The following is a 27,164-nucleotide window of genomic DNA, read 5'->3' on the forward strand; positions in this document are numbered from 1 at the left end:
GCGTTTCGCCTTTATTTTCTGCAAGGCATCATCAGTGGCCTGGAATATGTACATATGTTAGCTATTTAATTTACATTTTTGTCACTGTGCCTATAGGTTATAAACAGTTCTGGTGGTTGGTATTTCCTATTAAGTAGTAATGTTTTGAATTGTACTTACAGGTTGCGTGGACAGTTTCTTACATATTACGGTCCTGTTGCATTTTATGTGTTGTTCTTCTTCTTATGAACGCCAGTTTGCAGTTTTTTTCCACATTCGACAGCACTGTGAACTGAACGCTTGTTTTAATGCAATGTTTTGGTTTCTGTTGGCGACTGTCAAATGTTTTTGCCAAAGATCGAATGTTATTGCCAACCGTATGAGTGTAACTATTGAAGTATCTGTGGTCTGTTCGAGTATGCATATGTGTGTGCGGTCTAGGGCTCCTTACCACGGTTCACGCGGCTCCCCCCGGATGTTCGAGTCCTCCTTTGGGCGTGGTTGTGTGTTTTGTCCTTAGCGTAAGTTAGTTTAAGTTAGATTAAGTAGTGTGTAAGCCTAGGGACCGATGACCTCAGTAGTTTGGTCCCACGTACTTACCACAAATTTTTCCGATTCCATTATCGTGAAACTTTTGTGTACACAGGACTATCAACAGCTAATGCAGTACGAGAAATTTTACAAGATTTTAATAAAAAAAATTTAAAGTAAATTTTTAACATGTACCAAACAAGTTGCTGATGCCCGTACTGTAAAACCGTATCGAAGATCTATACTGCACACAGGGAAACCGGAAAAATATCGTCCGCGGACGAAAGTGTGTGTTGAGTGATCGTGACAGACAGCCAATGAATAGGACTGTGACGAAAAGTAAGTGGACGACAGCTGCAAAAGTCACTGCAAAATTGAATTTCGCACTTGCAAACCCTGTCAGAACCAAAAGAATACGAAGGGAGCTCCATAAGCATGGAATTGCAGAGCAAGCTGGAATTTCAAAACCACTCATCAGTGAGGCAAATGCTCATAAGAGGAAAAAAAAGGTGACGCACCCATGACACTTGGACTGTGGAACAAGTCATTTGGTGGGATGAATCTTGTGGCTTCTCACCGAGTTTATGATCCATGCGTTATCACTCATGCTTCAACTCTATGATTCTGTTATGATTAAGCCATATCGTTGTACTCCTTGGGATCACGGTTACTGTGCAAGGTCAAATTATTGTGAAAGATTATGTGACCATTTTGGGTAATCAGGTGTATCCCATGGCACAATGTTTGGCCCTCAATGGTGATTGCACTTTCAAAGATGCCAAAGCCTCTTCTCCCACAGCTCACGTCATCCAGGGCTGCTTTTGTGAGCACGAGGATGAAATGTCGCAACTTCCCTGAGCGTCACAGTCATCAGATCACAATATTAGCGTACCTTTCTGGTTTCCTTTGGAGAGAAGGGTGCGTTATCGGTGTCCACCTCCACAATCGTTACCTGAACTGATCGCTTTTTGTTTTTGTAGGAAGAATGGTATCAGATGCCCTTGAAAAGTGTACAGGACCTGCATTTATCCTCTAGGAGACAACTGGAGGCTGTTTCGAATGCCAATGGGTTTCAAACACAGTATTAGGCATGGTAACGTGTTGCGTTTTTCGTGTTTCCATGTTTTCGGCAAATTCCTGTACTTCCTTTGGTGCACCAAACTTGACTCACAATGAAACTTCCTGGCAGATTAAAACTGTGTGCCCGACCGAGACTCGAACTCGGGCACACAGTTTTAGTCAGCCAGGAAGTTTCATATCAGCTCACACTCCGCTGCAGAGTGAAAATCTCATTCTTGACTCACAATGTTGACATCACCAGGAAACGTCTGTACTATCCGTCATGGGGTGGCCGAGCGGTTCTAGGCGCTACAGTCTGGAACCGCGCGACCGCTACGGTCGCAGGTTCGAATCCTGCCTCGGGCATGGATGTGTGTGATGTCCTTAGGTTAGTTAGGTTTAAGTAGTTCTAAGTTCTAGGGGACTGATGACCTCAGATGTTAAGTCCCATAGTGCTCAGACCCATCTGAACCGTTTTTAGATAAGCGACTCCAAGGGCTGGCTGGTTTCTGAAAGTACCTGAAACGTCAAGCAACATGTACCAACAGCTCTTTGAGGAGATGTGATAAGAAATGAGGGAACAAGGTAATCGACATTATTTTTCGCATGTTCAGTTGGATTGAAACCAGAAAACAATGTGCAGAATAACTGCCTGTTTCAAACTGACTCCGAAATCAAGCAAAATAAATTCCACAACCTGAAAAATGGCCTTCTTCAAGGTTGAGTTCTCTCCCCTACACTGCTAAAGCTCCATACCCTGCCAGAACCTGTCCTTCACAGATTCTTGTACGCCAATGACGAGTCCGTAAAAGATAGAACGAATAGAGGGTTTGTGTATATTAGATGAGTATTTCAGGAGATGGAAACCGGAAGCAAACCCACTGAAGCAGGAGTTGCAGCATTTAGCCCGAGCAATAAATATTTAAGCTACTGTCCACAGCTAACATTCAGAGACATTGTATTACAGTGCTACAAAAATCCAAAGGTGTTCGAACATCTAGTTGTCGACATTAATGTGAGGTGTGTCCACCCTTCCTCTTTACGACAGATTGAAATCTACCGGGAACACTTTAAGTGAGGAACGGCAGGACATTCTTCCTGAAAGCTGAAACCACGGAAGACAGTGATGCCGGGCTGTGGGGAATGGACGGAAGTCGAACTCGTCCCAAAGGTATTCCACTGGATTCAAGTCGGGACTCTTGGCTGGTCAGTCTATTTCAGGTCTTTCATTGTCTACAATCCATTGCCTAAGGGATGCTGCTTTAGGACAGGCTGCAAACTCGTGCTATCACCGTCTCTGAACCCCCCTCTATTGTAGGTAGTAAGCAATGCTACACAATGTGTTCATATCTTCATGGATTTAACGTTTTGTTTAGCGCAACGACCACACCCTAAACGTGACAAATACCCCAAATCGTACTACCATTTCCTCCGTGCTTCACTGCTGGCACTACACTTGACTGCCAATTGTACTAGGTTGATGCATAAGTGCGTAGCGTTTTTATTTTGTATGTTGATATTCCGGTTGCTACTAGTTTACTTATCGATTGTCATTTTTTATTTCTAGTTCACCGTTGCTATTTACATTTAGATATTGTCTTTTTGTCATTTGGAGATAGTGAGTGGAGCTGTGGACGCTAGAAAAAGTGCCACGTGGAGCAATTGGAACGATTCCACATATTCTTCTGTTTGAGTTCAGCAGAGAGGTGACTGCTCCGTGTTGCCCTCACGCACAGCACAATTACTGTTAATTATTTCCTGTAAAGCTGAAGTGCTTTGGCTACATGCATCTTTTCCTCGAGCTCTAGCTCTAAAAATTCTTTGTCACAACCCGTATTCTAAAAATTTTCCCAACTTTCCCACAAAGGGCAAATAAATAGCATAGTGCCGCACTTGAATTAAACAAGGCAGGAAATCAACAATAATGAACAAATATTGTCAAGTAAATGCTGTGGAGATTTGCAGTCCTATGCTGAGCTGCGAATAAAGCTACAAATTAAAACTGATATTCTCTGATCTTGTATGTTTCGACTCAGCGATTACACCGTCACGTAGAATAACAACAGTTCAACACTCACCCTCAGCGTCTTCCGGCTGCGTCGAGGACCATGTAGCGTCAGCAGCGGCCGAGCACAACAGTCTGGCGATGCTTGGGCGACGTGTGACGTGAGCAGAAGCCGACGTCACGACCCTCCGGTGCGACGAACGGGCAAGACAGGCAGACACCTGCCCTGGCTCTGAGATACCCACACCCACAATGCGCGCACAACTGATACGGCTTTGTACACAGTGCCCTACCTGGTCAGTTCGAAAGGAAAGCAGCACATTGCCCTAACGAACGGCACCCAGAACCGCTTGCTCCTAGCAGCGCGCATGCCGGCGCGAGTGACGTCGTGAAATTAGAGGACACTGAAAGTACACCGCAACAGGGCTGTCCAGCATTCCCTTGCGGCAGAAGGAAACAGACCGCTCCACGTGAATGTACAGTGAGGAGACGAAAGTAACGGGATAGCGATATGCACATACAGTGAGTCCAAAAAGTATTCGTCTAGTTGTATTTTTTAAAACTAAGTATATGTCACGATAAAGGAAGGGAACATAAAATGTGAACAGCCAGTCATATACAACGAACCTCTGTAAGTCATTTTTATTGATGGACAAGGAAATAAATACATCCATAATCATAGCAAATTTGACAAAATGGAGAATTTATTCAAGGGATGCTTCAAAAAGTATTCGTCCACTCATATTTTTTTGTAAATTTACAATCTGAAAATATGATTTCAATTACAAAAATTAATATTTAGTGGGGTTCCCCTTTGCAGCTATTATTGCTTGTAGTCGTCTGGGCATCGACTTGACCACATTTTCCGTCAGAGAGGCTGGAATTTTGTCCCATTCGTCTTGAAGTGCTTCTTTTAGGTCTACCTTGTTAGAAATGTGTCTTCTCCTGATGCTATCTTCCAGTACTTTCCAAAGGTGTTCAATAGGATTAATGTCTGGTCTCTGAGGAGGGGTATTAAGTTGTTTTGGGGTATTGTACAGGAGCCACAGCCTTGTATTTAGAGCCGTATGCTTTGAGTCGTTATCTTGTTGAAAAATGTAATTTCCTTGCAGACCTAATTTATCGGCTCTAGGATTCAGACTGTCCTTTAAAATGTTGATATGCATATGGTGATCCATTGTACCTTCTATGAAATGTAATTTTCCAACACCTGTAGCACTCATACTGCCCCACACGATCAGGGAGCCACCACTGTGTTTAACCGTTGGCACAAGATTGCGTGGCAACATCTCCGCATTCTTCTTACGCCACACCATTCGCTTTCCATCCGACCCGAATACGCTATATTTACTCTTATCAGAAAATATTACTCTATTCCAGAAGTATTCCTTTTTGAATCTATGTTCCATCGCAAAATGAAGACGTTTCTTTCGATTCTGTTCACTGACCCAAAATTTCTTGCGCGCTACCCGGCCGTGATACCCATACGTTTTGAAGGTATTTCTGATTGTGTTGGCACATGCCTTCTTTCCCCTAGGCTCTAACTCTCCAGCCAACTTATGACCGCTGAATTTAGGTTTCTTCTTCATTTCCCTCATGATAAATCTCACGTCTGCATCAGTGAAAGTGTGAGGGCGTCCGGTACGTGGTTGGTTTCTTAATGATTTTGTTGCGCGAAATCGATCTATTATTGACTGAACCGTCGATTTAGGTCTACCGACTACTTTAGCAATCTCGTAAGAAGATTTGCATTCATTATGTGAGCGCAGAATAAGTTTCCTTTCGATCAGCGACGTCTCACTAGCCTTACGGCCAATGGCGCTAATTGCACTGTATCGTCGCCGTTCAGAACCACAACAGGCGATAGAGTGGGCCCGCGCACGGTTGACTCTAGTGTGTGCCGTGGGTCACCGTTGTAGTTTAATCACTGTGCGCAGAATTTCGGCATGTTCAGGTGATGGACGAATACTTTATGAACTAGATCTTGTATTACATTTTCTGTTTTGTTAACCTTGCTGTCGATTTGGATGTATTTCTTTCCGTGCTTTTCAACAAAAATTACTTACCGAGGTACTACTTACATGACTGGCTCTTTAGATTTTGTATACGTTTCTTTTTCATGATACACAGACTTTGTTTTCTAAAAGATATGCAGCTATACGAATACTTTTGGAGGAGGAGGGAGGAGATTAGTGTTTAACGTCCCGTCGACAACGAGGTCATTAGAGACGGAGCGCAAGCTTGGGTGAGGGAAGGATGGGGAAGGAAATCGGCCGTGCCCTTTCAAAGGAACCATCCCGGCATTTGCCTGAAGCGATTTAGGGAAATCACGGAAAACCTAAATCAGGATGGCCGGAGACGGGATTGGTTCAAATGGCTCTGAGCACTATGGGACTTAACTGCTGTGGTCATCAGTCCCCTAGAACTTAGAACTACTTAAACCTAACTAACCTAAGAACATCACACACATCCATGCCCGAGGCAGGATTCGAACCTGCGACCGTAGCGGTCACGCGGTTCCAGACTGAAGCGCCTAGAACCGCACGGCCACACCGGCCGGCCAGACGGGATTGAACCGTCGTCCTCCCGAATGCGAGTCCAGTGTGCTAACCACTGCGCCACCTCGCTCGGTGAATACTTTTTGGTTCAAATGGCACTGAGCACTATGGGACTTAACATCTGAGGTCATCACTCCCCTAGAAGTCAGAACTACTTAAACCTAACTAACCTAAGAACATCACACACACCCATGCCCGACGCAGGATTCGAACCTGCTACCGTAGCGGTCGCGCGCTTCCAGACTGTAGCGCCTAGAACCGCTCGGCCACCCGGCCGGCATACTTTTTGGACTCACTGTAAACAGACGGCGGTAGTGTCGCGTACTGAAGGTCTAAAAGGGCAGTGCAGTGGCGGAGCTGTCATTTGTATTCAGGTGATTCATCTGATAAGGTTTCCGACGTGATTATGGCCGCACGACGGGAATTAACAAACAAAGAACACGGATTGGTTGATGTACCTAAACGCATGTGACATTCAGTTTCGGAAAGAGTTAGGGAATTCAGTAATCCAAGATCCACTGTGTCAAGAGTGTGCCGATAATACCAAATTTTAGGCTTCACCTCTCAGCACGGTCCATGCAATGGCCTTCATTTGACGACCAAGAGGTGCGGCGTTTGCGAACAGTTGTCAGTGCTAACAACAAGCAACACTGCATTAAATAAGCACTGAAATCAGTGAGTCACGTACGACGGATGTACTCGTTAGGGGCAGTGCGGCGAAATTTGGCGTTAATGGGTTAGGGCAGCGCCGGCCGCGGTGGTCTAGCGGTTCTGGCGCTGCAGTCCGGAACCGCGGGACTGCTACGGTCGCAGGTTCGAATCCTGCCTCGGGCATGGGTGTGTGTGATGTCCTTAGGTTAGTTAGGTTTAAGTAGTTCTAAGTTCTAGGGGACTTATGACCTAAGATGTTGAGTCCCATAGTGCTCAGAGCCATTTGAACCATTTTTTTGTTTAGGGCAGCAAACGACCGACGCGGACGTCTTTGCCAGCAGCACGACATCGTATGCAGCGTCTCTCCTGAGCTCGTGACCATAACGGCTGGACCCTAGACGATTGGAGAACCGTGGCCTGGTTAGGTGAGTCCAGTTTTCAGTGCGTAAGAGCTAGTCGTAGGGTTCGATTGTGGCGCAGGCCCACCAAGCCCTGGCCTCAAGTTGTCAACAAGGCACTGTAATATCTGGTGGTGGCTCCATAAGGGCGTGGGTTATACTTACATGGAATGGACTGGATCCTCTGGTCCAACTGAGCCTATCAGTGGCTGGAAATGATTATGTTCGGCTGCTTGGAGACCATTTGCTGTCGTTCATTGATTTCATGTTCCCAAACAACGATGTAGTTTTTGTGGATGACAATGCGCCATGTCACCGGGCCACAGCCTTCGAGGTTGATTTGAAGAACAATCTAGACAATTTGAGCGAATGATTTGGCCAACCAGCTCGCTCAGCATGAATCCCATCGAACATTTATTGGACACAATCGAGAGGTCAGTTCGTGCACAACATATTACTTCAGCAACACTTTCGTAATTATGCACGACTATAGAGGCAGCATGGCCCAATATATCTGGGAGGGACTTCCAACTACTTGCTGAGACCGTGCAACGTGAAGTTGCTGCATTATGCCGAGCAAAAGGCTGTCCGATACCATATTAGGAGATATCCTGTGGTGTCACCGCCAGACACCACACTTGCTAGGTGGTAGCTTTTAAATCGGCCGCGGTCCGGTAGTATACGTCGGACCCGCGTGTCGCCACTGTCAGTGATCGCAGACCGACCGCCACCACACGGCAGGTCTAGAGAGACGTACTAGCACTCGCCCCAGTTGTACAGCCGAAGTTCATAGCAATGGTTCACTGACCGATACGCTCTCATTTGCCGAGACGATAGTTAGCATAGCCTTCAGCTACATTTCCTACGACCTAGCAAGGCGCCGTATTCAATTGATAATTAATATTATGAAGCAGACCTCACGCCAGCCTGCGTGAGTTTAAGCGCGTGCCTTTCGGCTTCCTCTCATTGTGTCTAGGCTGTCTTGTCTAGACACAACATATCCCATGACTTTTGTCACCTCAGTGTATTATTCTGGATGTCTTTTAGTAGCCATAAACAACAGTAGTCCTTTCGAAATGAAACTTCCTATCTTAGCGGTCAAGAAGGTTCCCCTTTTCAGAGCCGGCCGCGGTGGTCTAGCGGTTCTAGGCGCTCAGTCCGGAACCGCGGGACTGCTACGGTCGCAGGTTCGAATCCTGCCTCGGGCATGGATGTGTGTGATAGGTTGGTTAGGTTTAAGTAGTTCTAAGTGCTAGGGGACTGATGACCACAGATGTTAAGTCCCATAGTGCTCAGAGCCATTTGAACCATTTGAACCCCTTTTCAGAACATTCGTATTGAATCTCAATAATTTCATGCCGTGGCCCGCTGTCTCATCTATGAACATCACTATGTAGTGTCCCTTTCGCGATGTTTAAGAATAATGCGTGTATAAAAATATTGAATAAGACCAAACAGACAAGACTGAAAGTCAATTACGAAAAAAATATAAAATTATTTACAAAAAATATAACGTCGATACTACGGTAGGGAAAGACAATAACGATGATAAACAATATCGCAGTAAAGAATAGGGTGAAATAAAACATTTATATCTTTGTATAACTATAGAAGATGGAAAAGATAAGTTATTACTCGCTCTTCTGTTATTTCTGTTCCTCATGTTACTATTGTTGGATAGAGACTGTGTGAAAGCGTTGAACGCTAGCAGATGCTCTTTTTTGTTCTTTCGACTAGACGATAAAAAAGGTGTGTATCAGGTTATTGATGAAAATATATGTGTAAAAGTGAGTTTATTGTATGAACATGCCAGCCACTAATCGTAATGTTTTAATTTAAAAGAGAGAATAAATAGTAATTTTCAGCTATCAAGAAGACGAAAGCAGTGATCGCTGACTGGCAACAATTGGCCGCCATTACGCGGCGGACTTAATATTAACTTTTCTTACAGCTTTCAACAAGAGCAGAAGTGGTAAAATCATTTCAAAACATTATTTAATTTAAATCTTAATAGTTCCATGAGTTAATTTTGCGAGAATTCAAATACTTTAAGAGATACCATTTGTCGGTGATCTGTGAACTTTGACCTTGACTGTATTTAGATGAAAATCTTGTAAGGAGCCTGGCGCTCATTTAAATTGAAAACAAACATTTATTTTGGCCTCCTATAAGATACTCTTCTTCTAACGTTCTCACCTAATTAAAGAAAATAATTAATGCTAACCTCTTATCTGACGTAGTATCAAAAAGCATAAAACAAATATAGAATATTAAAAGAGAACCGTTAGAACCGGGGTTGGTATTATCAGGAACATTTTTCAAAAATACTGAAATTTCAAAATGTTCTTAAAGTACTCTTATTTTATTTAGTTATGTACTGAACGGCCAAGCCAGGAAAGTGGATGACAGGATAATGTGTGAATTTAGGGGTAATAAAGCGATATTGAGGTCCTACATAGGGGGAGGCTTTGTGTAAAACTTCAGTCTCTCCGACATCTATCCGATGTGTACAAAGATCCGTAACAAAACGATCTGCCCCGCAGGTCCGCTGCAGCTAAAATTCTGGCTGGGGATTAAAATCACAGGTAGCGTGGGAAGCGCCAAGCCATCACCGTGACACCGCAGAGTCAGCACATGGCAGCAAAAAATCCCTGCCGCGACCTCGAAAGAAGGTTGAAAAATATAGAAGCCATTACAATAATTAATAGTAATTATGCTTTGTGCAACAACGGTAATTCATTTAATCTGTCTGCTGAACTCTTTGGTACACTAATGGCTAGGTTCAGAAAGCTTCTAAGCGCCGCTTCTCTATAACTCTTCTTCATAACTCTATGGCAAGACTAGTTAGCAATCAAAACGTGTATAATATTGCTTTCTAAAGATCTTGCAATTCGTCTTGCCTCTTTACATCAAGGTCCAAAAACGAAATACGACCATTATTTTCGAGCTCTACAGTCAAGTCAGTTGCCTCGCAGAATCCGTTAAATTTACTCGTACTCAGGATAGAATAGCATGGAGAGCCGCATCAAACCAGTCTCAGGACTGAAGACCACAACAACAACAACAACAACAACAACAACAACAATTTTATTAGTGCCATTCTCAGTTCCATCTACGAACAACAGTGCTTCATCGACATAACTTTTTCAATATACCACCTTTTCCATTAAAAATCATCAGATTTTAAAACATTCTCTTCCACATTACTAATAAAAATGTCTTCCATTGAGACCGAAATGCTCGACCGCAGCCCATTTTTATGGAGGTAATATTTCTTGTTGAATGAGAAATAATTAAGATCAGCTGTAGTGTGGACATTTCACTTTAATTTTGTAAGATATCGACGTGCACGTTAGAGAGAGAGAGAGAGAGAGAGAGCGAGCAACTTATGTTACGTTAAACAATCTCTGTTCTTGGTGTGGCACAATCTTTGCCTCAGCACAGCGTGATTCATTCTTTGTTGAAATGTGGTCGGTGATGGACGTATTCAGTAGTGCCGTGCTGACTTAAGATGTATCTGTTGGATGAAGAAAGATTTATTTCAAAGGACAGCAAGGATGCATATGATGTATATATTGGAAGGCGGAGAGAATATCAATTTTGAATAATGTTATTATTTTTTGAAGAGAATAAGCTTGAGGTAAGACTGCAGCACTGGCAGCTAATTTTTCAGAATAATTATTGGCAGCTAGTTAACTTGCTCAAGTCTGAGAGAAAGACCACCCCACTTCCCTGAGTCACGGATTAACATATTAACTGATTAAACTGTTTGGTTTTTATAGAAAATTCTCTGTTAACATTGTACCCTTTTTAAATCATTGTTCACTTTGTTAGAATAGTATTGTTCAGGCCAGTGTTATGTGTGTTATGTGTGAAGATCACACGACGCTTTACACTTTTTTTTTTTAAAATACATACTTTCATGCTAAAATCGTTGTCTTGGAATATCATTTCATTGGAACAAGTTACACCAGCTTCCCACTTCTTGTCATTAAGCATTACCACGTGCAACAGTTTTAATATGTATTTAGAAATCTAGCTTACCCGCTACCTGCTTGCCGTTTGCTGCTGTGCTTTCGAGAAATTTGCAACAATGTTTTCAAGACGTCACATTGAAAGGGTACAGTACCGCCCGACATTGAAAATAGGTGCAACATTCTTCGTTATTCTTGTCAGAACAACATATTTTTTGTAGTAACTCAATTTCACTTAATACACCGAAGCCGGATACCAGTGTAGGAAGGAAGGACAACTTATTTATTTCATTGATCTCATGTGCACTCCCACAAAATAAATCCCTATATCCAATTTGGTGAGATCTGCGAAATGAATGAATGTAAGGTCGTCTGCTAACCACAGATAGTGAATGTGCAATATATGATCATCTTTGAGACGGTCATTTGGTCACCTTTGGTGGAACCAAAGAGATGAAATTTACCTGAGCTTTGAGCGCCTGAAATGTGGCTGACCAATACGGTAGCAAGGTGCTCCCCCACCTTCACGGAGGTGCGAGCTGACCTGAAGAACGGCCATGTTTCAGCATTCTGGCGCTGGATCTTGTGTTGGTAAAACCTGTCTTAGGTGTGCTTCGTAATGACAAAAGAGTGGAGAAAATGGTATGCATGTGAAAAACTTAAGAGTAGTTTGGAATAATTATTTCTCTATTTCAGGAACTTTCGGGGGGAGACTTAAATGACAGGCAGGTAATATTAAGGGGATTGTAGTAATCTTTGGAAGTGACCAACGGTCACAGTGAAACCACGTGTAGCAATAAGTTGAAATTCTTGCGAGTGCAAGTCTAAGTTGGAATACTTGCGAGTGCTAGTACTAAGTTGAAATACTTCCGAGTGCTAAAGTTAAGCTGAATTACTGGCGTGTGTACTACAAGTTGGAAATATTTAAGAAGTGGCGTGTGCAGGACTTGAAATTAGAGACGAGTACTTCCACGTGGTGAGTACTGTGTGAGTCTCAGTCTGTGTATGAGACAAAGGATAAAGAGAAGTACTCGTCCATGGTATCAGTTGAGGACTCGCGTGTGTGACGAATATGTTCTTAATATTACTCTGCGTGTTATGTTTTCGTGTGACGCTGGATTCAAACTCTAATACTCTGAGAGAGAAGCAAGGTGAGTCAGCCGTCTATCCAGCAACGCCACTTGGCTTGCATTGCACAGGAAGACGTGCATATATCCTCCAGAGTTCGTAGTAGGAAAGAAAAGTTACGAAGTGAGGTATTGTCGTGTGGAACTGGGATGAATACTAATTGAGGTGGGAAAGCTGAAAGGGAAGTGATTCTAACGTTGTGATTATTCTTTGTGATGTATGTTGCCAGTGTGATGTATTTCATGTAATTTAAGTATGTGTGGTTTGCATGGGAGAGTAGCAAGATAGGTTCAGAGGCAGTGGGTTATGCATGTTCCGTTTTGTACCGCTCGGTCTGGAGTAAATTTTCGTGATGATGGGCGTGAGAGTCGAAGTGTGAGATATAGCAAAAGATCCACCATCCTATCCAGAAAGTGCACTGTAGCGTTAGATAATTACGAGACCTTAAGATAGAGAATCACCAATGTAAAGCCATGCCCACTGGGCGGACTTTCTCATGTGTAATTATTGTATAAAAATGTAATAATAGAATAATAGAATTAATCGGAATAAAAAAAAAGATAGTGAAAGGGAAAAGATTGGTGGCCTTATTCTTCGAATAGTGTGTGGTCATGATATCCTGAATTTATAATGTGTGCACCATTCACATTCAGTGCGATGGCCACGTGTTGATCAAAGCCGTTGAGTAAGAAAGAAAATGTGGTATTGCCAGTGCGTAGTGAACAATCAGAGTTGTGTAAATTACTAATAGTCAGATGTGCGTTATCCGTTTCCGTTGCGTAATATTCAAACATTAGAATGATTTCTAGCTTAATTGTGAGTACTAGAGCTCATAATCAGTCATTGATGTTTTGCGATAAATAAGAATAAATCCACTCGCTTGGCAGACCACTCATCTTGCAGGCCTGACTGCTTGATGCCTCAGTTTGAGCAAGGCATGTGGGTGCCTCTCAACATAACTGGAAATTTTGATTAAGGCCAGATAATTGTTTTACTTTCGTTGCGCATGTAACATAAAGACAAGTTGAATTCTAATCAGTTGCAGTTCAGTTCAAATTAGGTTTTGTTTGGTCAAAGTTTAGCACACGAGTTTAAGTTGGATAACAGTTTGACGTGACATAGTTTTTGATAATACGTACGTGGGAAGTCAAGTTGATCAAAATTTCATACAGAAAAAAATATAGTGGGGAGGTTACACCATGGAAGAAAAATAACACGTCATGGTCAAAGCAAGGAGGACAGAAAAGACAGCCGGCCGGAGTGGCCGAGCGGTTCTAGGCGCTACAGTCTGCTACCGCGCGACCGCTACGGTCGCAGGTTCGAATCCTGCCTCGGGCATGGATGTGTGTGATGTCCTTAGTTTAGTTAGGTTTAAGTAGTTCTAAGTTCTAGGGGACAAATGACCTCAGATGTTAAGTCCCATAGTGCTCAGAGCCATTTAACCATTTAGACATAAAAGCCTTAATAACACAGACGAAGTGAGCATTCCAGACCAAAAGAAGTCTATCGGCGAGGCGAGAAACATGTGGTAAACACTGACAAGAAGAAGAGACGTCATAATAGGACATGTGTTAAGACATCAGGAATAACCTCCATGGTACCTAAGGAAGCGATGGACCGTAAAAACTGTAGTGACAGACAGAGATTGGAACGTCTCCAACATCTAATTGAGGACTGGGGGAAAGTGTCATTCGAGATGAAGAGGTTGGCCAGGAGACGAAGTCATGGTGGGCAGCATTAAACAATCAGAAGACTCCCCCCCCCCTCCCGCAGGCCTCCACACCTCCACTCCCGTAAAAAAAGTACTTTTTTCAAGTGATAATCTTCTTCTGTTGTTTTTATTTATGATATATTGGGTGGTACGTAAGTTTGTAGCTTTTTTCCATAAGTTTAATGAACACAACAGATATACGTAACAGAGACTTTACTCATTAATAATATGTTCTGCTTTACTATATACAACAGTCTACCAACGCTGGGGTAACATTTCGGATCCGCGACTGTAGAAATGACAGTTTGGAGATGAGGAACTCATCGAACCACGTTCGGAGCGCGTTTTTTATCCGGAAAGGAAGTTCCTTGAAGGTTGTTCGACAGGAAGCGGAAAAGATGAAATCTAAGGGCACAAGATCAGGTGAATGAGTTGGGTGCGGAATGACCTAACAACGCAACTCCTTTATGGTGTTTCTCTTCGGTCTGGCAGGATGCAAGCGGGCGTTATCGTGGAGTAGCATCACTTCACGTAGTCTTCCTTGTAACTCTGTTATCTAGCGCGCCGGCCGCTGGTGGCCGAGCGGTTCTGGCGCTACAGTCTGGAACCGCGCGACCGCTACGGTCGCAGGTTCGAATCCTGCCTCGGGCATGGATGTGTGTGTTGTCATTAGGTTAGTTAGGTTTAAGTAGTTCTAAGTTCTAGGGGACTTATGACCTCAGTAGTTGAGTCCCATAGTGCTCAGAGCCATTTGAACCGTTTTTTTGTTATCTAGCGGCCACAGCTCCATTCACTGTCTCCAAATGACAAAATGACAATACCTGTACTGAAACAGCAATAATAACAATCGCTAAATAAAGCCATAGCAACTGGAATATCAACATACAAAACAAAAATTGCTACGAACTTACGCACTAACCAAACAGAATTGACGGTCATGCAAAGACGCATTTTCTGTAAAGTTTTCTATATTTTTGGTTAGTTATCCAAATATTTTCAGTCTCAGATTCAAAAATTACTCGTTTTATATAAGTTGCCTCGTTTAAGAAGTTAGACTTTTACTAAAGAAATGAACTTTAATAGAGTCTGAGTTTTTGGACATAAATAAATCCTCTGTTGTGACAATCATAAAACTTGTGTTAAAGCGGTTTTGATAAGAGAAATGTAGTTTAACTGTATCTACGTAACATTTAGCAACAGACCACATGTTCACTTATACTGTGAATTATTCTGTCACATTTAGTATGCTCCTAGCCTAATGCTTTGTACATTTTCGAAAGTTTTTCGGGTGATGATTGAAGATTGTCAGCTTACCTGATGACGACGTAATTGTTTCACTGAAAAACAGAATGTACCAGTACTAGTCGTATCGTGTAACGTGGAAAGCCATTAAACGTGAAATTAAAACATTCTGCGTTCTCCCCTGTTCCTAAAGTCTCATAAAAGAGGACGGTAATGGCTTAACGCCATTAAAACTAACGGTAACTGTACTTCATTTGAAAGTGTTCGCTTAAAAGTTCATTTCTAGTTGTCAAAGGCCAGATTAGCATTAGGTGGTTAACTCACATAAAGGCAATAGTGACTCTCAGCGTCCTCCAACGTGGCTAGAAAGAATGTCAAATATTACAAAGAAACTTGAAAAGAAGTTAATAATCCGTTTCTTGAAACGCAGATTTATGAAAAATAGATTTGAAGAAAAAACCATTCCGTGTTTTTGGAAATGTTCAAGACCCTTAAGAGAGTCTCATATGAAGACGCACCAACTAGGAGGTCTTGCACTGCGTTAGATACAGAGGCAAACATGCGGCAGGTAGTTTCAGAAAAATGTTAACCAATACAATCATTTCATTCTGTAGCAACCTCTGAAGAGTAGAGGGGTAAATAGTCTAACGTATGATTTCGTTCAAAGTTTGCTTCCAGAAAATATTTCACCAAATGTTTAAGTTGTACTGTCGTGATGGCAAATGGAAACTTAAATAACAGAACATCAGAACGGCTAAAGTTCTGCTATGGCAGATACAAATGTGAGGAGGAAAAGCTGTCATTTTATGTGACCGTAACTATTAGGTTAATTTGGTTTGCGTAGTACTGTGTTCTAAATGTTGGAGGTGCTGAAATGTAATACGTGTCTTTTAAGTCAATTTTAAGTGAACGTTAGACGGTGACTAAAGAATTTGTAGCAATCCCGACTTTGGTGTCGCACTTTTATCTTGGCGGCGCACGGATTTATGGCACGGCCAACAGATGGCCACACCGACTTCGGCGGCTTAGCAAGCGTTTCCCTGCACGGTACAGAGATGGCGCCGCTCAACCCGTATAAATTCTTTCGTTTCTTTCCCATTCAAAAGTGAAGTTTTCACGTGAAATTTGTATCTGTAAAATTTCGAATTTCAGAATAGTATCTCGTTTTGAAGCAAATCGACAAAGAACAGAAGCTAAATCATCAACTGTCTGGAACGTGCGAAGAGTTAATTACAATGGCGAATTCGGAGTAGAACTATCCGGGATCACCAGTTATCCTAATCGCTTTGTACTTTGTGACTAAAGTTGTTGGTTTTGTTCGGTAGTTATTACAGTATACGGTATACTGTATATATCGTTATCCTTCTAAAATCAATTCTCAGCGAATGTATTAAAAGACAAAATCTTCCTGTGAACAATGAATGCAGTAAGCACAATTCGCGCACTGTTGTGTCTATGGTGCTAGCATTCAGTGTGACCTACATCCGTCTGTCGTGACTTAACGTATACACTGATTTTTATCGAAGAAAATTCACCAGATACTGGTATTTTTTCAGAAATTGTTCCTTTATTTACGCGACCAGTTTAGTATTTCATGAATGCCATCTTCAGGCCCGTATGCACTCTATGTATAGAGGATCACATACATCGACGCATGCATAACTGGTCATATAAATAATTGGTAAAAACATGACCAACTGCTGTCCCGTATCCAAGATCGATCAACAGAGATTGTACACTAATTTGTCCCTATGGTATGTTCCGTCGTCCGAGTCTTTCTTTTTGTGCGTGTGTTTTAATTTAGTGTGCGGCTTATGTCATCTAAAAGGAAACGTGTTGTCTTACCGTTGGCACACAAAGTAGACGTCCTTGAACAATTAGACAAAGGCGTGAGCGGTAAGCAGTTCGCTGAGAAGGAACATAAACTATTCAGGTATATATTAAAAAAAAAAACAAATCCTCAATTTTAAACTTTGTCCTGTCCTTGAGAACGATAATGAGAGTTCGTAGAGAAATGTGATGAAAACAGCAGAAAGTAAAGAGCTTGAAGAGGCCATACTCAAGTGGTTTCTGTAGCGGCGAGCATGGAGAACCTTCTTTCAGGGTCGATTGTTTGCGAAATAGCAAAACTTTTAGCCGAGAATACTGACAGTTCGTCTTCATTTAAAGCGAGCAATGGCCTTATTCGGAAGGAATTTACCTGAATCAACTTCAGCTCCTCAAAGGGTAACTAGTGCTCCTGACCAAAAGATTAGTAAAGAGTGTATTACCGTGCTCAACTGTGCTAAATCTACGGGAAACCACAAACCCGTTCCGTTGATGAGAAAATCGAAAAACACTCGGGCTGTCAAAAATGTTAAAAAATTTACTATCTTTTACAAGAATCAGCCAAACACCTTGGTGACTGCTATTTTGTTTTGCGAATTGTACGATTCAGTTTCCTCATCTGAAGTAAAAAATTACGAAAAAAGCATAAGCAAAGAAGGCAATAAGGTGATGTGACTTTTCAGGCTTTCCCGACGGATCTGTTGCAAATACACTTCTGGGGTTTGCCGGCGAGTCGTATCGTGTAAATCCCACAATATTTCATCGATGCAACTGCTCGACATCTTCTGGTGGTTGCTGCTATCACTGTTGCAAATGGTGATATTAATTCTGGACAATATACCCAATCACCCCACAGTAAAGTGTTTTAAAATGTCTGTCTTCTCTAGATGGACGTTTCAAGCCACCAAGAGTAACGAGTTTTCTGCAGCCAGTGAACCAGTCAGGTATGAAAACTATGAAGCGACGTTACAAACGACAGCTGTTGAGGAAGCTTGTGACAGAAAATGGAAAACAGAAGGTGGAAATGAAGAAGGCATTGTGGCTCATCACCAAAAATTGAATTTAAAAGATTGCTCTCACATGGCGACGGAGACATGGAATTTGGCGAAGAAAACAACATTAAAAAGAACTTGGAGTAAACTGGAAATCATTTTAACCAAAGATGAGGTACAGACAGACAAAGATGAAAAGAAGAAGCGTGAAACAGACCATTTGAGGATGTAATTAAGATCCTTTCCTAAATTCCTGAACGTTCCAGTTGCAGTGCAGAGGATATAGGCGAGTGCCTTGATTATGATTCTTCGGACCCCATATTCCAAATTCGAAGAGACGATGAAATGATTCGAAGTGTGAGAGAGGAAACTGATGGTCAGCAAGATGTCACTGAACCAGGTGCGGGACCATCAGCTGCTGAGGCGTTTGCTTGTCTTGACACTGCGCTAACACGTATGTAGCGGCAGCAGGAGTGGGACTGTATACAGGTGCTCACCGTCAAGCGGATGCGGGACTTAGCTGCACGAAAACGATCGGAGACAGCAAAGCAACTGACTCTGACCGATATGTTCAAGAACTGACACTGTATGTAGGTACGGTAATGTACAAAATCTAAAGAACATGGTTTTGTACTCATTAAATTAACATTACAGTAGTATGGACCATATACTGTATTTATCTATTTTTAAAAGAGCAGTCTATAGATAATTCCGTTCAACAACATTAGTTCTTGGGTGTCGGGCACGGACTCCAGTACAGTGGCTGAAGCAGTTGACTGCCATTCGTTTCCCCTGTCTGCAATGAGCTTGCCTTCCTTCTTCATACCTCTTCTGCAATGCAGTCCAGATATGTTCCGTGGGGCGCATTTTGGAAAGTGGACATTTTCTGCTTCATCTACAGAAATATTCGCCTATGGCAGGGTTGCACAACTCAGAAGTAGTCTGGGGCCAAACCAAAACTAGAATCTAAAGCGTGGGCCACAGTAGACTTCTTCAGTTGTGTTGAATATAATCTTTAAAATTAATAGAACTTACTCAATATTCCAATATAATTGTATTATATAGTTCCGTTGAACTGTGACATAGAAATAGTTGACGTACTGTGTAGATATATACTACGTTACACAACCAGTAATTAAAAATATTAAGCTAGGTGGAACCATACAAAATTTATTTTTGAACTCTTGAATAAATGCATCATTTACGAAAGATTTTTATTAAAAGACATATTTGATGATAGTGAGGAATGACTGTTTTAGTAGCATACAAACTACTACTTACGAAAACAATATAAAAATATAATAAACTGAAACAAAGCTTTAATTTGAGACATTGCATCGTATGTTATTTACAAGTTTTTCAAATTCTGTAATAATATTTTACGTTGAAGTTTTCAGAACGTGATCTAAAATGCTCGTCAGTTAAACAAGAGCGAAATTTGATTTTATTTATTTTCAGAAGGTCTCCTAGATTATTAAATATATTTTTGTCCAAGCTCTTATAGAAACCATGAAGACCACATTCTCTGTTCTCGAAATGTATTCGCAATTGAGAAAATTTGTGTCGGACCGGGACTCGAACCCGGATTTCCTATTTATCTGGAGGCGATCAAGGGGCAGAATGGGCAGGAGTTGCAACCCCCAAGAATGACCACAGCCCACCCCCTCACACCTTGAGGAAAAGGGAAAGAAGACGAAGTATGTCGCAAACCGGAAATAAGGAAAAGTCTAGCAGTTTACAGCCACAGAGTTACAATTACGTTATTTTATTGTGTTTATTTACTTTTTATTATTATTTTTATGTATACATGAAGAAGCAAAGGGGAAAGCCTATGGCACGCCGTGCTAAGTTGGAGGGGGAGAACTAAATGATGACTCTAGCGCGAGACTGACTTTGAGGGGAAAACGAAAAACAAAATAGTAGTAGAAACAGCGGCAGTGATGCACCATCGCACGTGACGCCGGGTCACCCGACGGGCCTTCTCGTTTCAGTCTGTGTTGATGTGTAGGCAGACAACCCCTGCTCAGTGGGCAGGGGTCAACATGTGAGGCCCGTCACGGTGTCTCCGGCATCACTACCGGAAAGAACCACCCGAAAGGAGGGTAGAAGCCAAGGAGGAGGGGGCAGTGGAGTTGGGGGAATGATCAGCGTGCTCTGGTACAGTGCATAGAAGAGGAGAACGTGTGTACATGCGCCTACTCCACTGTGGGGCACGATGTAGAAATGTAGCACGGGGAGTCTCAGATGTTAGCAGAGGGTGGGGGAAGGGGAAGGGCGGGGCAGTGTCGTCGGCGTGTGGCACCATCCAGATGCGAGGGGGTGATGTAAAAACTACACGAAGGTAATTGGCGAAGTCGGTCCTCGACTTCATTGAGGCGGTTTGTATCGCCAGAAATCAAGGCGTGATTTATAGCCATCATTAGAGCTGTAAGTAATCGTACACGCCATGACTCAACAATCGCATGATTTTTGGTGGCTAGGAAATAAGTGTCCTCAGGATTGATAAATGTCCATAGGTCAATCGAGTCCGGCGAAACGCGGAGACAGCAGGAAACGAACCTTCGACCCAGTTTCCAGACGTCACTGGTGGTAACACAAGTCAGGTGGTGTGCATCGTCATTCATGAGGTGGCAAACTGAACAAGCGGGATTTCCGGCAATCCGACTGAGTGAATACGCTGATTTGTAGCGAATTTTCCACATGCGACTGGTACCATGTTACCCGGACGTTGGAGGGAAGGAAACGCTGGTGGTCATGACGCCAAACCGTGGGCCACTGCATCGTTGGATGACTGAGTTTGACGTTGTTGCTGGATCTGTGTTGAAGCAGTGCGGCGTAGAAATCTTTGATTGGAGGTAGGTACATGCTCGGTAAGTGAGTATGACCCTAACTAGAGTGTGTGTGACGTGGGCTACTGGTACTAGCGACGCTATGGTCGCGGGCATAAGAATGTCCAGCAAGCTTCGTGTAAGGAAGGCGACCCCGTTCCACTGCCTGTGCATCATGGAGGACATCCACAAAGACGCCACTCGGAATTGCACATTGACAAGGCCGTGCCCCCCCCCCCCCCCGTGCTCGAGAGGGGGAGGGTGAGCGTTTCGTAATGGACCTTAAGAGTATCCAAAGGCGTCCAATAGTTGATGGCAATGGTGGTACCTGTGCGATGTGGACCATTTTGGAGGCCACTTGTTGATTGAGGTATTCGACACTTAGTAAAAAATTCAGTCGACGGAGGAGATTTAGTCGCACTGCCTTGTGTATAATTTGGAGAGTACGCCGAAAGTTGATGGCAGCGGAGCGGTGCCCGTTGGAGTGAAAATGTTACGAAGGTATCGTAGATTCTGTACGCGTGGGAGAGGTGCTAAGTCGTCGTGTGAGAGGCCGCGTGCAATGGACATCGCCGAGGATATAGCCACATTCATGTTACTGCCCGGTGCAGTTCCGTATATTGATATCAAATCAAGAACCATTCACATTTCATTCCGTGAGCGGACAAAGAGGAGGAGGTCGTCAGCATATGCACGACAAGGAAAATTATACAGTCGCAAAGTGAGACAAGAAGGGTGGGTCGTCGGGCTCCCGATGAGTGGCTCCAGGGTTATGGCACAGAGTAGTGTCGCAAGTTGGCAACCCTGGCTTATGGAGCGCAGGATGGTCACTGGTCCCGCCACATGCCCATTGATCTGAATCATTGATTCGGCGCTGCCGCACAGGTGCCGCATGTTATCGATAAAGGTGGTGGAAAACCCATTTGGCTCATTACTGTGAACAGAAAACGATGCCGCGCCTTGTCGAATGCGCTGTCAAAATAAATGGCAACCACCGCGGCGCGGAGTCTGCACGCCGCTGACAGTGCAATTAAATCGCGACATTCTCCCGTGGCCGTTCGTATATTAACTGAGCTACTCGGAGGTGTATGCTTGGGGATAGAGTGCTAGACAGTATCTTGCGGCAACGCGTCGCCAGGAATCGTACAAAAATTTTATAGCAGAGTTATGGGGCAGTGATGTCATGTCGTCACTTCAAGTGTCGGTTTGTGGATGAGAATCATAATTCCCGTGACAAAGGATGGCGGTACTGCATTCCCCATCGTCAACAGTTCATGAAACATTGTTGTCCACCTCGACGTCATTTGCGCAAGGAATACGCGATAAAATTCTATCCGCAATCCGTCGACGCCAAGTGACTTATTCTAAACACGTTTGTTGACTGCATTGTGGAGTTAGTCGTACATAACCAACTCCCTAAGCTCATCCACCTCGACGCCGGGCAGGGTACGAGTGACATGTGGCAAACCAAAATCCTCAACGCGGTTGATGGTAGTCTCCTACTGTAAACATTGTCCGGTAATGGTCTGCAAAGATACTGACGATTTCGAGGTGGCAAATGACGTGTTGGGTGCGACAGGTGTAAATCTCGGTGATGAGTCATTGTCGTCGACATTTCGCTGTGAGGTGATGCATGGTGGGGTGTTCCTGTTACGCCGAATCTTGACGTCGGGTCCGCTCATCGCACCCTGCACTTAGCATTACAATCTGTACCTTAATCCAGCTGTGTTCCCTTTTAGTTTCAGGGGTGGGTGGCTAGGCGTCCAGGTCGCGAAGAACGGCGTAGTCTGCCGGCGCCACTCCTTGCCATACTGAATCACTGCATATCGAATGGCAGGTTTGGCACATTTCAGACACCAGGTCAAGGTTGTTAGTACTTGAGTAACCGACATTCACAGGTGACCCACGTCTCGGTAACGCGTTGAAGACTGTCGGGATCGTGGATGTTGGGGGTGCTTAGCTTCCGTGGAGCAAGAATTCGCCTGACTATTTGTTGCGGGAGAAGAATATTGCAGATGTAGGCGCAGTGGTCCGAAGAGGCCAAGGGGGTCAATCCATAACAAGTGAGCACTGGTTACTTGAGCATCTCACAAATATTTGATGGGGGAATTCCACAAGGTTTAGTAGTCACAAAAATATTAAAAAAAATATACTGTTTATTATTTTGAAATGGCGGACATATTTGTTCCAGGTCGCATGCGTTTTTTCTTATTTGCAAGCATATACATTTTTTACAATTATTCAGTAGTGGATTGTCCTAAGCCTTTCAGATAAAATGCGTTTAGTTCAACACAATCTGGGCTACAAATTAACACCATTGTCACTTAGCTGAATGTATTCTTTAACATATTTTTAATAGTTCAAAGTTGTTGTTGTTGTGCTCTTCAGTCCTGAGACTGGTTTGATGCAGCTCTCCATGCTACTCTATTCTGTGCAAGCTTCTTCATCTCCCCGTACCTACTGCAACCTACAGCCTTCTGAATCTGCTTAGTGTATTCATCTCTTGGTCTCCATCTACGATTTTTACCCTCCACGCTGCCCTCCAATACTAAATTGGTGATCTCTTGATGCCTCAGAACATGACCTACCAACCGATCCCTTCTTCTAGTCAGGTTGTGCCACAAACTTCTCCCCAATCCTATTCAGTACTTCCTCATTAGTTACGTGATCTACCCATCTTCAGCATTCTTCTGTAGCACCACATTTCGAAAGCTTCTGGTTCAAATGGCTCTGAGCACTATGGAACTTAACAGCTGTGGTCATCAGTCCCCTAGAACTTAGAACTACTTAAACCTAACTAACCTAAGGACATCACACACATCCATGCCCGAGGCAGTATTAGAACCTGCGACCGTAGCAGTCGCACGGTTCCGGACTGCGCGCCTAGAACCACGAGACCACCGCGGCCGGCGAAAGCTTCTATTCTCTACTTGTCCAAACTAATTATCGTCCATGTTTCACTTCCATACATGGCTACACTCCATACAAATACTTTCAGAAACGACTTCCTGACACTTAAATCTATACTCGATGTTAACAAATTTCTCTTCTTCATTAATGCCCTCCTTGCCATTGCCAGTCTACATTTTATATCCTCTCTACTTCGACCACCATGAGTTATTTTGCTCCCCAAATAGCAAAACTCTTTTACTGCTTTAAGTGTCTCATTTCCTAATCTAATTCCCTCAGCATCACCCGACTTAATTCGACTACATTCCATTATCCTCGTTTTGCTCTTGTTGATGTTCATCTTATATCCTCCATTCAAGAGACTATTCATTTCGTTCAACTGCTCTTCCAAGTCCTTTGCTGTCTCTGACAGAATTACAATGTCATCGGCGAACCTCAAAGTTTTTATTTCTTCTCCATGGATTTTAATACCTACTCCGAATTTTTCTTTTGTTTCCTTCACTGCTTGCTCAATATAGAGATTGAATAACATCAGGGACAGGCTACAATCCTGTCTCACTCCCTTCCCAACCACTGCTTCCCTTTCATGCCCCTCGGTTCTCATAACTGCCATCTGGTTTCTGTACAAATTGTAAATAGCCTTTCGCTCCCTGTATTTTACCCCTGCCACCTTCAGAATTTGAAAGAGAGTATTCCAGTCAACATTGTCAATAGCTTTCTCTAAGTCTACAAATGCTAGAAAGTAGGTTTGCCTTTCCTTAATCTAGAGTTATCAGCCACAAATTAAAAAAATTCAATTTTTGAACAGTAGTTTTCCACAGAAAGATTAATTTCTCAGCTTTAATATTTTTTTCTGCTATTACACTGTATAGTATAGTTACTTTTTATAGAGTATGAATGGTGAGCAGCTTACACTTAAAAAAATACACTATTTTAAAAAACGGATTTTTCTAAAATTTTTCTTTCTGTGGCCTGCAATATCTTTCTTGGGGGACCAGATAAAAATCTGAAAATTTCACAGTTAATAGATCTTTATGATATCAAACTTGAGAAAAATTTCAACTTTGAGATTCAATTGGAAGTTATGGAAAAAAGATTACAAACACGAGCCAAAAATACGTTTCTTAACATGTGCGATATCTGGTAGGCTAATCAAATAAAGTACACCAACTGCATAATGTAACACACCACATTACACTAGCTAATGATTATTTGGCGAAACAATGCTGAGGTAATTGTTTCAGCAGGCTAACAATTGCATCTGCAAGCCTGTACAAGTCTGATTGTTGTCTTCCCCTTTACAACAACAATTGTCTACTCACACTTATTTAGCTAGAAGTTTTTGAGGCATGCAGTTGAAAAATGGTGTCTCAGTGTCCTGTTGGTGTTATTATTAATGAAGCTGTCATAAAAGTGTGTCATAAAAGTGTGTACGGAGTGTATCCTAAAGACATACTTTAATCAAAGATTACTGTGAAGAAGAAAAAGTGTTGCTTTACTTATGAATCGGCCCAGACGTCAAATCAGCATACAAGTACCATGAAATGATATACTTAAAAAAATGTCATCACCTTTTTGATCGGTCTTCCATGGACCCTTTTGAGAAACATAAGATACCTATAACAAAACGTCTGCGAGAAATAACATTTGATCATTATTCTAAAAATAAAAGCCCTTTTGTCAATCTCATACCACGAACATCATTGTGTCCAACATGTTATTCAAGATATTTGGAATTCACAAGGGAAAGGATAGTGAAACCTCAGATACCAAATTTTGTGACTTATCAGCAACCATTAAAAAAGTAGATACAGCTTGTGAAATCCTGGATATATTGCCTGATAGTAAAATCAGAAAACTAAGTCAAGATAAAAGACCAAGTGCCTTGAATACAAAAATTGAGAAAGTGGAAGCTACAGTCAAAAAGAATTTGGAAGTTTAATTTCAAAATGCAATTTGAACTAAAACAGATGGAAGTTCTAAAACTTTACCAACCGAATATGATGATATGATAGAAGAACTAAAAGCTAAATGCAGTACTTCAAACAAAGAGGATAAAATTAAGATTATCAGTTTACTGCCGAATTCATGGAGTCGAGCAAAAGTTAGTGATGAATTTAATGTGTCAGAACGTCTTGTTAAGTTAACATGGCAGTTACTAAAAGAACAGAGAATTTTACCAGCACTACAAAAGAAAAGTGTATCTAATTTGATAGATGAAAACACAATCAATAAAGTTATTAGCTATTATGACGATGACAATAACAGCCGTATGATGTCCGGCAAACAAGACTGTGTTTCTGTGAAAGAAAATGGTTGTGAGATTCAAAGGCAAAAAAGGTTAATATTATGTAATTTAAAGGAACTATTCCCTGAATTTAAAAAAGAAAATCCTGACATTAAAATTGGAAGATCAAAGTTTTGCGAGTTGAGACCAAGATGGTGTATTGTTGCAAAGGCTTGTAGCACCCATAATGTTTCTGTTTGTTAGTATCATCAGAACGTAAAGTTGATAATAGATGGGGCCCGTCTTAGATTTCAGCTCTGAGGAGTTGTAGTCTTCGAAATTCCGTAATTTTTTTTATCTGTCGACATAATCATTCTATATTTAGCGGAAATTTGACTCAGCTTATGTACCGTAATTTGAATCTTTTCTTCAGATTCCCCTGTTATAAGGATGAAATAAAATAGATTCTTACATCCACTGTAGCTTCGCTTTGAAATGAATTCAATGGCCGCAGGTGCAATTTTGTGTGCCAGACCGGGCCTCGAACCCAGATCTCTCGCTTAATGTGGGCGGTGGCCTTAAACGTTTTGCTACCCGTGCGCGTTTTCATACCAACACAAATTCCCAACTTGTTGCACACTGGTACCCACAAATTTTGATTTGTGGTCATTGATTCATTTCGGTGCCAAATTGAGACCAATGTCATAATTTATTTAATTTCATCACGAACATGTACGTCTGTGGGATAAGTATGGTGTCTGTTTTTTCGAACGGATTCTTTTAAAGAGCAGACACCACGCATATACGGGGTGAAGAAAAAGTGCTGCTTGGCGTTCGGCATGTAGTTCCTCATCCCATTACCGCCAACAGGTTTTATAGATTTAAAAAATGAGGCTCTGACAACACTGTAACTGCGTGCAGCGTGGCCAAGAACAAGTAGCACGCACTCTACGTTATGCCGGAGCCGTCCCATTAGCTCAGTGAAAAAAATAAGTCAGACGGGGCATGTTGTGGGCAACGATATGCAGACTCGCCGATATTCGAATCGTATTCGCACCAAACTTTCTTTTCGGTTAAAGCACAATATACACCTCTACAATGCGATATCTTCTGAATTTATTTCTGTTACTGCAGTAAATGAAGC

Source organism: Schistocerca nitens, chromosome 5, assembly GCF_023898315.1.
Source record: "Schistocerca nitens isolate TAMUIC-IGC-003100 chromosome 5, iqSchNite1.1, whole genome shotgun sequence".
NCBI classification, from domain to species: domain Eukaryota; kingdom Metazoa; phylum Arthropoda; class Insecta; order Orthoptera; family Acrididae; genus Schistocerca; species Schistocerca nitens.